The sequence below is a fragment of the Piliocolobus tephrosceles genome, chromosome 6, assembly GCF_002776525.5.
Source record: "Piliocolobus tephrosceles isolate RC106 chromosome 6, ASM277652v3, whole genome shotgun sequence".
Classification (NCBI taxonomy): domain Eukaryota; kingdom Metazoa; phylum Chordata; class Mammalia; order Primates; family Cercopithecidae; genus Piliocolobus; species Piliocolobus tephrosceles.
Window position 1 is genome coordinate 36,881,552 of NC_045439.1, and position 14,698 is coordinate 36,896,249.

Sequence of the window (14,698 nt, forward strand, 5' to 3'; positions counted from 1 at the left end):
TGTGTGTGTGTGTGTGTGTGTGTGTGTGTGTGTGTGTGTGTGTGTGTATGTGTATGTGTGTGGTGTGCCTTGGGTGGAGTGGGGGCAGAGGAGATGACTTCCTTCTCTTCCACCCAAACAACAACCCTTTAGAATATGTCCTCCTGAAAGGCAAATAAGTACAGTTCTGATTTCCAAACCTCACTGTTTGAGAGAACTTCTTGTTTTCTCTCTCTGCTTTTAAAAAACAGATGAATGCTCCCCTAGGGGAAAAGCAGCTGTAAATATAGAAGAGGGTGGAAAAAGAATCCTGCTATGAGTTCCAGAGGAACTATTGTACTATTGTAAAAGGCCTTCTCAAAAGAAGCAATACACCCTATTCCAAAAAGAAAACACACAACTTCATCCAAAGTCCGTCTCTAAAGTGTACCTTTGGCCAGATGACTCCACAGCTGCTTCCTCCTCTACCTGACACTAGGGCCTTCACATATAAAGTGAGTTAGCAATTTTCTTCCTGGGAGCCTTAGAAAGAAATAGTCCACAACTCAGTCCACTGCTACTGAGTGTCCTCCATCATCATCAACATTATCATCATCATCATCATCATCATCATCATCATCATCATCATCATCAAAGGACTTAATTCATTACCAAACTACTGCCGACATTTAAATAAACTTAAGCCATTATCTTTTTAGGCAAACTGAGGCCATAGTATTTACTAGTTGAGAATAGAATGGGAAGAGGGTATAAATCTGAAAAAGGCGGCCTGGCTTCTATACTTATTACTTTTCAAAAGCAACAGCATTTTTCAAAGGCTCAGGATTCTGTGAAATCTCAAACTGGCTTGTTATATCCCTTCATCCCAACAGTAGTGGGGATGCCACCCCAAAATCCATTTACCAAAAATAAAAGATATAAAGACATGTTTTGCATAAAGCTTGTGAGAAAAAAATTCCAGCTGCTTCTATTTTCATACAAGCTACGATCACATGAGTTTTGCCTTTGCAACCACACTTCCTATCTAGAATTCCAGTAAATTTAGATGTGCCTCATAAATCTAAACTATGTAACAGGGAATTTAGCTGGCTGAAACTGTCCTAGCCCACAGATGTTACCAACCTGTTTCACAGTCCCAGGTGGATCTAAGAAATGAAAGGGAGATGGACGGGAAAAGCAAGCATGATGCTTAAAGCCCTACCAAGTCAGAAGTGGAGGATACTGCTTTTAATTTCATGCAAGATGCTATTATTCAAAGAAAAAATGCAACATAAGCCTATAAACCACATCAGTGACATGACAAAGAAAATGTTTGTATTTGCAAAATATATTCAAATCCCCAAACTCCCCAGAAAAATCAATACAAATGCCAGTAATACAAATACATCAAATCCTCAGTCTGACAGGTCTGCTTACCATTGCCCCCAAGAGTTCATTCCCTGAAGCTATAAGCTTCCCTGTGGCCAGGCACCTTTCACACCCTCCTTCTGGGGTGATTCACCATGCAGAGACCCTGGATCAAACAGAGGCATCTGGCCTCACCATCATTCCCCAAGAACCCTAGTCAACTTCTAGGATGAGCACATTTTCCACATGAACCAGAGTTTCATGAGAATCCCGTGATAACACAAACTCTTGGGAGACAAGACTGACCCTTCCTAACCTTTCCAGTTTCTCTCAGGTCTTGGTTACCAGAGTCCTAAAACTGGATGGTCCCCAGCCTCCAGCCCCTGCTGTGCTCCAGGCCACCTAAAATACTACTGGGAACCACACTCCCAAAGTACTATCAGGTCGCCTTCCACCTCCTATGGTTCACATTTGTTTATTCCATGTATCATCATTTCCTGACAATCTTCTATACACAGCTTTAAAATGCAAAGAAGGCACAATCGCCAGCCTACCAAGAACTTCAATGGAGTTGAGGCTGCAAACCCAGACAGCAAACAATCAAAACACACAATAAGGCAAGCATATCTACTTCAGTATTCTATATGGGTGCAATAAAATGCTAACCAGTGAGATATGAATGATTAGAATATAAGGAAGAATAAGCTGCAGCTATTTGTGAGTTATGAACAAAATAATGAAAAAATTGGAAAAAAGGAAATTAATCTGAACTAAGATAATCAGAGAGGGCCTTAAAAAGGAAAGAAAGGAGATCTGACCTGAAAGCTTTGAGGGCTGAATAAGTATGAGGATGGGAAGAGGGAACATTCCTTCTGGGGCAGGAATGCTGAAGCAAGCATGCTAGATGGGGGGTGGCAGGGTAAGGTTGGGGAGAGAGGCCAAGGATCAGGGAAGAACAGAAAATAAACTCCACTCAGAAATCTGTCAGGGCAAGAGACATTTCTTGCTGGTTTTCTTAGCATCCGTCACATAGCAGACTCTGGCTATTTCACAAAGTATTGAGTATTCAACTGAATATTTAAGGTAAGGCTAGTTTGCATAGCCATGAAAAACAGGCAGAGAAATTCTGCCTTGGGTAAGTAGTGGGAAGTCAACAAATATTCTTGAGCAGGAAACCTGACCTAGTCCAGTTTAACAAGTATTTCCTAAAGGGCTCCTACATTTGAGGACCAAGAATACCCTCAAGGAGCACCTCTACCATGGGAAGGGATAGCAACGCTACCTCCCATACACATAGGGCTTTTTTCTCTTACCTAGTCTCACCGGAGAAGAGAACCGTGTTCTAGGGGGGTGAACCTGGCAAGAAAGACTAAAACAGCCTGGAAGGCCAGCGGATGACAAGGTCTGGCTAGAGTGGTGGAGATAGGAACTTGTGAAAGAAAGAACTGGCAGGGCGGGTCACTGACTAGATTGGAGAAGTTCAAAAGAGGGGAGTTTTGGATAAGAGCAGGAAGACTCAGGTTTTGATTTCCAGATGGTGTCATTATCTTTAGGCAATGCTTTGGCTCAGTGAACACCAAATGCTAGGGTCAGTCAGTTCAGCCATTCTGCCTATTTCTGAGAACAGGGGTTACACATTCCGTCCTTCCCATCTGCCCAGTGTTTTTTTTTTTGTTGTTGTTTTATGTTGTTTTAATGCTAGTTGTGATTTCCTGTAATTCTCATTTGCAAGGGGGTAAGGGGGGGATCAATGAGATGATACAGAAAGGAGGAGCTGACAATTCTTTTGTCCATCATATCATGACAAATACATCTCAACAGTCCTGCACTGAAGTTTTACTGGCAGCTCTTATTCTGGGAAGAAGAGAAAAGGGGAAGGAAGCATTAGTTTTAAAACACAGAAGGGAAGTGTTCTCCTTACACAATGAGTTTTCCCCTTCTAGGCAACCCTCCCCAGCTGCATTTACTGAGGGAGGAGGGATGAGACAGAGAAGTGTCAGCCCTGAGAGCAACAAGAGGGACAGCCTGGCTCCCAGAAATGCAGCCCCTCCCTCTGAAGCCTGACCCCTCCACCGGCCACTCTGCCATCCCTGACATCCTAGACCAGGGAGAGAAGCAGCAGGGTAATAGCAGGGTGAACAGTGGTGCTCTCTGGAAGGGTTGCCATTAACCTGTATTTCCTAATCTTTCTTCCAAAAACAAGTACAAATTGTAATTTCTTAAAGCTTTTTAAAAAACAAGCTACTATGGGGAACAAATTTGAGATGTGCACCTTTACAAAGGAAAAGTACAATTTAGCCCTCTTTCCTAACCATTAAACAAGCATAAGGGGGAAAAAGCCCAGAATGAAGAAGAAATTGTTGTTGGTTATAACACCTTGGTGGATTCTCTGCCATATTCTAAACAAGTACTTCCCTCCCACCTGTGACAGAGTCTGACCACCCTAGAACAGTCATGCTGTACCCTTTCCACACAGGGGCCTCAGAAAACTAAAAGGTTGTGACCTGAGAATATCTGTTTTTGCAAGCATTTCCCAGTGCCCTGTGTGAGGCTTCCTGGGGACGGCAAACATTCTTTTATAAGCCTGTGACTTGGCTGTGTCAATGGGGACAGGGATGTTTTGTCACCCTGCAGGACTTCATTCTGTAAATGTCATGGTCATAATCCTTCTCCAGGAACATGAAACCTCAGGATAATCACAGAATCATTTTCATTAACTGGCATTTGAGTGCTTATTCACTGTGCACAGATATAAGCATTTTACATCTAATATCTTCTTTAATTCTTGCAACAACCTTACAAGGTAGGTACTGTTATCTCCATTTTTAGGCAAAACAAAACAAAACAAAAAACAGAAGCAGAGGGACACTAAATAACCTATCCAAGCTTACACAGATAGAAAGTAATGAGACCAAGATATCAAACTAAGCAGTTTGACCCAAAAGCATGCAATCTTGGTAGAGCTGAAATTTATTCCACATTATATAACATAATTCATTTTAAATGTTAAAATTATCCTAGATGTATTATGGACTAGGAGGCATCAGTATAAAGAGATGGGAAGTTCTGAGGATTGTTCCCCTGCAGCTTGCAGCTAAGCATCCTCTTGAGGTGGGGTGGGACTTGGACTTGAGCAAGCAGCAGAAAGCCAGTTGAACATGTACATGTGAGAGCTGATTTTGAAAGTCTAAGGTGGGCCAGGTGATGCTACAGCATACTTTGAGTGACACTGCCTTGGGGCATTCTAGGAGACTTCTGAAGCTGCTGCAAGCTTTGGGGACACAGGTCACTAGATGATGGTTAAGTCCCCTGAATTGCTAAGGAAACAGATAATCACTTTAAGTCACAGGCACCTCATGTTAAGAAAGCTGCTGACAGAATGGAGTGGAGTAAAACAAGAATTCCGAAACATGAACTCTCAGAGTCCCCTTTACAGACATGCATTTAAGATTGCCTTTTCCACGATGAGCAGGTATGCTTGCCCCCAGTTCTCCACAACTGAAACAACCTGGCTAGAAGCTGCCTCAAAAAATGAGCTTGATTTTTCTGGAAAATAACTGCCAAAGATGGATACATTGCATATTAGAGCTCAAATTAATACATTCTTAATAAAAACTTAGAAAAGGGTTGAGAGGGGAAGAGGTTTTTTTCTTTTTTTTCCATATGTGTTCTTCAAGAGTCCAAACACGAAGCACGCTGCCTGGGTCTTTGCACTTGTTTGGGAATTGAATAAACATGATTCACTTTAAGGTTTTTCCTCTGCGTTTTAGTCAGAGTCAATAAGTGTCCATCTACATATGCGAGCTCACCAATTCGGTCCTTCCTCCTTGGCTTAAATTATCTGTTTCAATTGTATTACTCTCCAAGAAAGATGGCTCCAAGCTCAGAAAAGGTTTCAGTAATTTAATTAAGTTGTGCAGAAATGCTGATGCTTTCTGAGGCACCAGCCTGACCTTTCTCTGCTCCTTGCTGGTCTCTGAGGGGAGGTCCTGGCTGCTGCCTTCCCTTGGGGAGACCACCTCTACTCCCTGACTTCCACAAGATCTTTACAGTGGCCAGTGTTTGGCCAAACATTCAGACTGCCTAGCTCTGCTACTTACTGCTGTGCTATCCTCGGCAAGTTTTTTTTTTTTATCCTCTTTTACCTATAAAGTGGGTACGCAAGCAATCTACTTCAAAGTTGCTATAAAGATTAAATAAGCTAATATGTAAAAAGCACTTAGAGCAGTGCCTGGCAAATAGAAGGCATTCAATATACGTTAGCTTTTATTATCAGCCTGCCTAGTAATACTGAAGAAAGTTTTACATAAATCAAGAGCTTAATACCTTTAGAAGCAGTCTCAATTCATTACCACTATATTCAAACCTCTCAACAACCATGCAAATGAGACAAGACAATGTTTGTGACACTTCCTACGAGAAGGAAAAGGAACTGGCTCAACTGCCGACTGTGGGAGCTGTTTGCCCATCCTTCCTCATTTAGGTCAGAGACCTGCCTCCATCATTTTCACATACCACCCCCAACACACACACGTACTAGCAGGTGCTCAATAAATCCACGGTGAATTGCACTGATTTTAGGGTTGGCTGTGCTGTAAACACAGCAACCCCAGCCTCATGGCAAGAAGCTGGCAAACCAGAATCATCATTCCTGGGCATTCCTGGCCAATCTGAACAGAAACAAGAGGGCTGCCTTTCCCAGTCCCAGCTCCAACTCATCCCTGAGAGGAAAAGGAGTATCTGCAAGAGAGGGGCAGCCAGAGGTCATTCAGGGAGAAACAGTAGAAGTGCCCCTGAACAACCTCTGAGGTAGCAAGGCATTAGGATAACATAATGGGCATTATCCAGACCCTCCCACTGGGCCAAATGGGAATCCATGGAGGTGGTGTTTCAAAGGCAGATAATGTTGCCTTCGCTGACTGAAATGGTAACTGCCTTTCAGTAGAGTACAGGCCTATAAATACCACGGATTAAAAGCCTTCCTGTGGGGGCCCCAACGGCCATCTACCTAAACACAGAGGCTATCTGGTCCTCCAGGCTCCTCTGGTCCATCCCTCACCCCTCAGGGAAGAAGTGCTATCATCCAACATTACACCCCCTCAAGGGACCCCCAACCTCTCTTCCATTTCAGCTTGTTTTTGCTAACCAACCCCTCCTTTCCACACCCTCACCAGGGCCATTCACTCCTAAGTGCTCCTCCACTGCAGCTCCCACCTGGCCCTACCCTCCTCTCTCCAGGCATTTGTTCTCTGCCTCCCTCACCACCTCATCCCCCACCCAACTTTCTAATCCACATATGCTTTACCTGCCATAAAATAACCACAGGCAGAACTGAGCTCAGTGGCTCATGCTTGTAATCCCAGCACTTTAGGAGGCCAAGGCTGGCAGATTACTTGAGTCCAGGAATTCAAGACCAGCCTAGGCAACATGGCAAAACCCCATCTCTTAAAAAAATACAAAAATTAGCTGGGTGTGGTGGTGCGTGCCTGTAGTCCCAGCTACTGGGGTTGAGGGCTGAGGTAGGCAGGCAGAGGCTGCAGTGAGCCCACATAGCCCCACTGCACTCCAGCCTGGGCAACAGAGTGATACTCTGTCTCCAAAAAACACACACACATACACACATACACACACACACACACCCCACAGGCTTTGGAATCACTCCAACCTTGGTTCTAGTTCCAATACAGTAAATTACAGTACTTAATGTTTCAGAGCTTGGTTTCCTGATTTATCCAGTGAAGATCAGCCTAGCGAGTTAAAGCACTCAGCACACTGCCTGGCATAGGGCACACATTCAGTACTTTCTGCCTTGTCCTACTCCCCAGGGGGATTTTTCTTCTTTCTTTTCTAGGACACTCTCATATAGACACTCTTTCTAGGTATAATACCTGCTAAATACAGATGTCTTAACCCAAAGGAATGACTCAAATGTTGCATAATTTCATTACCAGCAGTATCTCTGTAGCAAGCACATAGCCTTATCATCAACACAGCCCCATCAGCAACCTTCAAATTCTACTAGAGAGAAGGCTGGTCACTTTGTACTTTGCCACCACAAATGACACATGTGCTGAGAGACAGTGATCAGAAGGGATGAGAAAATAGAGTTAAGAGTCACTTTAGGGCCGAGCGTGGTGGCTCACGCCTATAATCCCAGCACTCTGGGAGGCAGAGGTGGGTGGATCACCAGAGGTCAGGAGTTCCAGACCAGCCTGGCCAATGTGGTGAAACACCGTCTCTACTAAAAATACAAAAATCAGCTGGGCGTGGTGGCAGGTGCCTGTAATCCCAGCTATGTAGGAGCTGAGGCAGACCAATCGCTTGAATCCAGGAGGCAGAGGTTGCAGTGAGCCAAGATTGCGCCACTGCCCTCCAAACTGGGTGACAGAGTGAGACTCTGTCTAAAAAAAAAAAAAAAAAAAAAAAAAAAAGTCACTTTGGGCAAGAGTAAGGGATAAATAAAGTCTCTATAAGGTAAGAGCAGCACTTCCATATGAGACTAAGACCCCCCAAAAAAGAATCCCATAATCCCACATTTACATGTAAAAAAAATTAAAATTAATTCCAATAGCAAGAATATCTGCCACTTTTACTACAAATACCATCTGGTTAATTTCTGATAAGGTGCAGGCCCAACTTTACATAGACCAAGGACTGCCTACAGTATGTCCCTAAAAGGTAGCAGCATCCTAATGACAGCTCCAAGGCAGTGTGCCATGCCTCTCTCCCTGGTGTCCTGAAGCTGCTCCTGCAAATTCATGATTAGCCCTGAAATAAACCCAGAGCTTCATTGTTTTCTAAATACCGCCTCCAAAACTTTTAGTCATCACTCTTGAAATCAGAATTAATTTAAGCAAGACTATCTTCAAAAACCAGATAAATACTAGAGCAACATAATAAAAGTCCTGAACAACTTGTGTTTTATAGGGACTTTTACCATGGTAGTGGGAGGGTTTCTTTTCCAATGAAGATTCTTATTTTGCAATAAGTTAACAGGGTCCCTTGCATGAGATCTTTAACATCCTCTAGGATCCACCTGTTGCCAGGCCAAAGGGAGTCAGAGCAGAGTCCTCTAAAGAAGTGTGATAGGTCAGTTGCAGTGGCTCATGACTGTAATCCCAGCACTTTGGGAGTCCAAAGCAGGAGGATCACTTGAGGCCAGGGGTTTAAGACCAACCTGGGGAACACAGCAAGACAAAATACATATATATATATATATATATATTTTTTTTTTTTTTTTTTTTTAATTAGCCCGGTGTGGTGGTGCTTGCCTGTAATCCGAGCTGCTGAGGAGGCTGAGCTGGGAAGATAAGCACTTAAGTCCAGGAGTTCGAAGCTACAGTGAGCTATGATCAAGCCACTGCACTCCAATCTGAGCAACAGAACGAGACCCTACCTCAAAAAAAAAAAAGAAAAAAAAAAAAGTCTGGTGACTTAGTTGGTATTAAGCATGAAAAAATGGGTGCTTCATAGGTAGGCCCCTTTATACTTTTCAGATCCTGATGGCGAATTATTAAATGTAAACCCAATACTCATAGCAAGAAGATATTCAAAGAATATCTACAATGAAAAATGAAAAGTGAACTATAGGGGTTTGCCAGCCACCATTAAATGCATATTTGGAAAAGTGAATATTTGAAACACACGCACACCCAAAAATGATCAAGTCCTGCAAGAAGATGGCACGTGCCATCTTCCAGTCCACTGTGCCAATTGAGATTTGGTAAAATTTGATACTGCACTGTCTGTATTTTTCACTAATTGGTATTTCATGAACCTTGTGCAGCAGGAAGAGAGCAGGGCACATGTGGGAAGGTCTGATAAGCAGAAAACAGAAAGGGCAAGGATAAGAAGTGTACTGTAAAAACCCAAGGTGGGAAGGTGAGAAGCCGGGTGCTTAATCAGTTCTGGTCCCACGACTGAGTTTGAGGAGGAGAATCTCGCACTCTCTGGAAACTGTACTAGGCAGAAATCACTCAGGGCTTTTTTTCCCCCTCTCAAAATGCAAATATGCAGAACAGGAGCCCACAGAGAAGCTCAAAACCTATTTCCCACCAAGACTGGCTTCAACTCAACCATTCAGTCCCACCAACAGGCAGATAGTTCCAGGAGCAGGTAGAACACCATGGGGAGCGCTAAAGTGGTATAAGGAAAGAGGCCTTCCTTAGAGAAGCAAAGATGTCCTCACACAGGCCATTCAGGTTTAAAGCAGGAGAGGATGAGCAGACTCGGGTGGTGTGGCTGTCAGTGTGGACTCCAGCAGCAGGGACGGTTTCACAGAGAAGGCCAGACCTGAATTTTCTAGATGTGACAGAGTTCAGAGAACTGAGACCACAAAGAGAGTGGTAAAGAGTGTGCCACCTACAAGACCTGGAGGCAGAAAGGAGAGGGGAAACAAGCCTCTCCCTTTGATCACTCTGGATGTGGTACATCTGCCCTGAAAAGTGGGAAAAGGATGTGGTCCGAAGCTGGCTTCTCTCACTCACTCAGCTCCACATTGACCCTTGCTAACCCCCCCTGTCCAGACCGGCCATGTTCTGCTGAGTTTCACCTCCACAGGCCTGGCCAGTGCTTCCTGTCTGCATATCCGCGAGGCCTCCGTGGTTTGCTGCCACCCACTCTGACAGGGCTGCACTGAAACATGAAGGAGACCATGTATGCGTCAGCCCCGTTTCTGCTGCTAACCCAACATCTAGCCTTAGGACAAGTCACCCACTACTCTGTGCCTCATTTTCTGTAATTTTAAAGTAGGTAAAACTGCCTCCTCTCTTCAAGCATAGTTGTGAGGATAAAAGCTGATAACAGCTAATATTTACTGGGCACTTACTACGTGCCAGATACTGAGTTAACCGCTTAACCGTCTAGAATCATTTAATCCTCAAAACCCCCCATGGGACAGACACTACTCTTAACTCCCAATTTCAGTTAAAGAAGCTGGAGGTTAACAAAGTTAAGAGAGTTACCCAGAGCCACACAGCTAGACAGAACATCTAACACTACAAAAGGGTCAGCCACTAATTAATACTTCCCCAGTCTATCATTTGAGTATCTTTTAGTTGTCAGGCACATACACATCTTTTTAAATATCCCATTTCATTTGATTTTCATAAAATTCTACAAGGGAGTACTTTTAAATGTAATTTTAATAAATTATTCAAGTTATATATGCCAATAGTAAAAAATTCAAATGAAACAAAAAGTTTAAGAAGTTAAAGTCCCCTTTATCCTTTACCATTCACATGCAGAATTCCCCACACCAGGCAATCATCAATGCTTTGGTAGCCACCCTTCTATAAATTGGTAGTGTTAATATCATTTCCATCCTACAAATGATAAAACTAAGTATTGGCCAGGCACGGTGACTCATGCCTGTAATTCCAGCACTTTGGGAGGCCAAGGCGGGCAGATCACCTGAGGTCAGGAGATCGAGACCAGCCTGAACAACATGGAGAAACTCTGTCTCTACTAAAAATACAAAAAATTAGCCGGGTGTGGTGCCGCATTCCTGTAACCCCAGCTACTTGGGAGGCTGAAGTAGGAGAATCACTTGAACCTGGGAGGCGGAGGTTGCGGTGAGCCAAGATTGCGCCATTGCACTCCAGCCTGGGCAACAAGAGTGAAACTCCGTCTCAGAAAAAAACAACTAAGTATCAAAGAGGTTAAATTTGCTCAAGGTCATATAGCTGATACATGGCAGAACTGACACTGAAGCAGGGTCACTCTGATTCCATGGATACTTTCTGAGAAATGTGTCATTAGGCAATGTTGTTGTATGGATATCACAGAGTGAACTTACATAAACCTAAATGGCATAGCCTACTATACACCTCAGCTACATGGCATGGCCTAGGCTACAAACCTGTACAGCAGATAAGTTACTGAATACTGTAGGCAACTCTAACATGATGGTAATTGTGTCTCTAAACATACTTAAACATAGAAAAAATACAATATGGTATAAAAGATAAAAAAATGGTACATCTGTATAGAGCACTTACCATGAAAGGCGCTTGCACGACTGAAAACTGCCCTGGGTAAGTGAGTGAATGAAGAGTGAGTGTGAAGGCCTAGGACATTAGTGTACATTACTGTAGACTTTATAAACACTGTACACTTAGGCTACACTACATTTTTAAAATTCTTTTCTTCCATAAACTAATCTTAGCTTACTGTGACTTTTTTACTTTATAAACTTTTTAATTATTTTAAACTTTTTGACTCATTTGTAATAACACTTAGGTTAAGACATACAGCTGTGACAAAATATTTTCTTTCTTTATATCCTTATCTATAAGCTATTTTCTATTTTAAAAAACCTTTTTTTGTTAAAAAAAACTAAGACACAAACACACACATTAGCCTAGGCCTACAAAGGGTAAGGATCATCTGTATCACTGTCTTCCATCTCCGCATCTTATTCCACTAGTAGGTCTTCAAGGGCAGTAACAGAACTGTTATCTCCTATAACAATGCCTCCTGGAAAACTTGCCTGAGGCTGTTTTACAGTTAACTGTTTTTGGGTTTTTTTTTTTTCCTAAGTAGAAGGAGTACAGTCTATATTGACGACAAAAAACATAGTATAGTAAATACAAAAACCAGAAACACAGTTATTATCATCAAGTATTATGTACTATACATAATTGTATGTGCTAGACTCTAATACGACTGGCCATGCTGTAGATTTATTTACACCAGCATGACCACAAACAGATGAGTAATGCATTGTGCTATGACCTTACCATGGCCACAATGTCACTAGGTGATAGAAATTTTTCAGTTCCATTATAATCTTATGGAGCCATCATCATATATGCAGCAAAACGTCATTACACCACACATGACTGTATGCACGTTTACATTTTTGTTCCATTAGTACACAAAAACATGTTGACCTTAGGGTACCTGTGCCGAGATGGGGATGGAGGAACCAAAAAGGGGCTATTGCTATCATGTTGCTGGTTGCTGTTCCTTGGCAGGTTAATCAAGTCTGCAATCCTAGGAGGTTTCCCATCTCTCAACATGTGCTATCATACCAGTGTCTGATTTAGCGTTTGAACTCCAGCTGACTTAACATCACTACTACATACAAGTACAGTTGCTGCCAAATGCATACCGGTTGCCAAAGGTCTTATCTTTCCCATTTGTAAAATGGGACTACAATCTTCCTGACAGTATGTGATATCTTACATGAAAGCAGTTTGGCCGGGCGCTGTGGCTTATGCCTGTAATCCCAACACTTTGAGAGGCCAAGGTGGGCGGATCACTTCTGGTCAGGAGTTCGAGACCAGCCTGACCAACATGGTGAAACCTCATCTCTTCTAAAAACACAAAAATTAGCCGGGCGATGCGGCGGGTGCCTGTAATCCCAGCTACTCAGGAGGCTGAGGCAGGAAATTCTCTTGAACCTGGGAGGCGGAGGTTGTGGTGAATCGAGATCGCACTACTGCACTCCAGCCTACGCAACAGAGACTCCATCTCAAAAAAAGAAAAGAAAGCAGTTTGTAAAAGGAAGAAATCTTTATTGCTATCAATATGGATGCTCAATCTGCACAGTAAACATGGAGAAACATAAACCATCCTCAAGGGGGTTGAAATCTATGAGGAAAGAGACTAACCAAAACACTGGGCCAGGGTGGTAGCTCATGCCTGTAATCCCAGCACTTTGGGAGGCTGAGGCAGGCAGATCACTTGAATCTGGAAGTTCAAGACAAGTCTGGGCAACACGGCAAAACCCCAACTCTACAAAAAAATACAAAAAAATTAGCCGGGCATGGTGACACATGCCTGTAGTCCCAGCTATTCAGAAGGCTGAGGTGGGAGGATTGCTTAAGCCCGGGAGGTCAAGGCTGCAGTGAGCCGCAATGGTACCACTGCACTCTAGCCTGGGCAACAGAACAAGATCCTGTTTCAAAAAAAAAAAAAAAAAGCCAAAAAACACTAGAGAACAATTCAAAAATATATAATTAAGTGTTAAACTTTTGTGCTGCAAAGAATTCCTGTGGTGAGATAATTAGTATATGGGAAAGAGCATCTGATAAATACTTGATCAATTAATGAGTTCAGATGTGTTGCTTGAAAAACATCTCATCTGCTACTTTAGCATTAGATTCCTAATACCTTCACTATTCACAGAAAGTGATACCAACACCAAAACCCCAAAGTCTGTTCATTCTACCATTGCTCATGTATAACCCAAGAAAAAAGCATGTCAGCACTTGTACAGAGCACCCTTCTTTCAACGATGTGCTTTTAAAAAAGCATGGACAGACCTTCAAAGGAGATGACCCACACAATTATATAATTCCAGAAGCAGTAAAACTGCCCCCCGAAAAAGAGTTCAATTGTGGAGAACAAAGACAAAAGTCTTCCTTGCAACGACTTCCTTGCCTGCAACCTGACACACTGGATACTAAATATATTTCTCTCCAAACTACAGAGGCAAAGGTGTAAGTTGGCTTTCAAGAATAAATGATGCCTCCCAAGGCTTTTAAAAGAACAGAATTCTAGAAACAAAGACCTGCTACCTAAAAATTAGCAGGGATGACTTTCCGGTCTTCAGCCCCGTAACAAGGGGGCCCTATAGTTTGTATTTGACTGGCCTTGCTAAAACATTCTGGAGAACCTCCAATACCCTGTCTCTCCTTTACCTCCCACTGCCATGGTTCCTGAGCTGTCTTCTTTTCCTGCCACCAGGCAGGGTGAACATGGTGAATGTTAACAGCTTTTTAATACCCTGTTTATATTTGTTTTTCACTCAAACCAGGCCTTCCTCCAAATGACTCCATTTTTAGAATTTCATCAATAATACCACTCTTTGATTCATTTTCATCAAGGCTCATAACCTCAAAGTCACCCTGCCCTCCTATACTTATTTTAATCCCCTACACCTGGTCAATCATTTATTAATCATCCAATTAATCCAGGAGGGGGTACAAGGAAGTGGATGAGACAGTCACCGACCTCAGGGAACTTCCAACATCAGCCTGGAACCAAGGCCTACAGAGAGATGGCCACCCAAAGAGGTAAAATACAGGGGGAGGGCGTGTGTTTACTGGGAACTAGGTCCTTTACTGCCCACAGCAGGTTGTAAAGCCACAGATTTATCAGGAAAAGAGATCTCACAAATCCACATTTCTATCTAAAATTGAGGCTTGAGGGAGATGGAAGAAAAAAAAAGATTCCCTAAGGAATTCATGCCACTGATCCTCTCTATTCCTTTCTCCCAGTTTCTCATAGTTGAACCCACATCTCCTTTTTTCTTTTAATTAAAAATAGGATAAGCCAAGGACTGAAAACATTCCCAGATTAAAAACTAGTTGATTAAATAAAGCAAGAAACAGGAATCCTCAAAGCACACCAAACTCCTAGACCT

The 14,698-nt window shown here is 42.8% G+C and overlaps 1 protein-coding gene across 2 annotated transcripts in view; it reads right to left on the reverse strand.

Annotated features, from left to right (window-relative positions):
• The window catches only part of SUSD6 (sushi domain containing 6), a 103,628-nt gene that overhangs the window by 79,741 nt on the left and 9,189 nt on the right, over positions 1–14,698 (reverse strand). The window contains exon 1 of one of the 2 annotated variants that reach the window (XM_023182774.1): positions 2,640–2,767. The exons of the other annotated variant lie outside the window; for it this stretch is intronic. The gene's annotated coding sequence lies outside the window, so the exon portion shown is untranslated. Of the gene's footprint in view, positions 1–2,639; positions 2,768–14,698 lie in introns of those variants that run through there. 2 annotated transcript variants of the gene reach the window in all.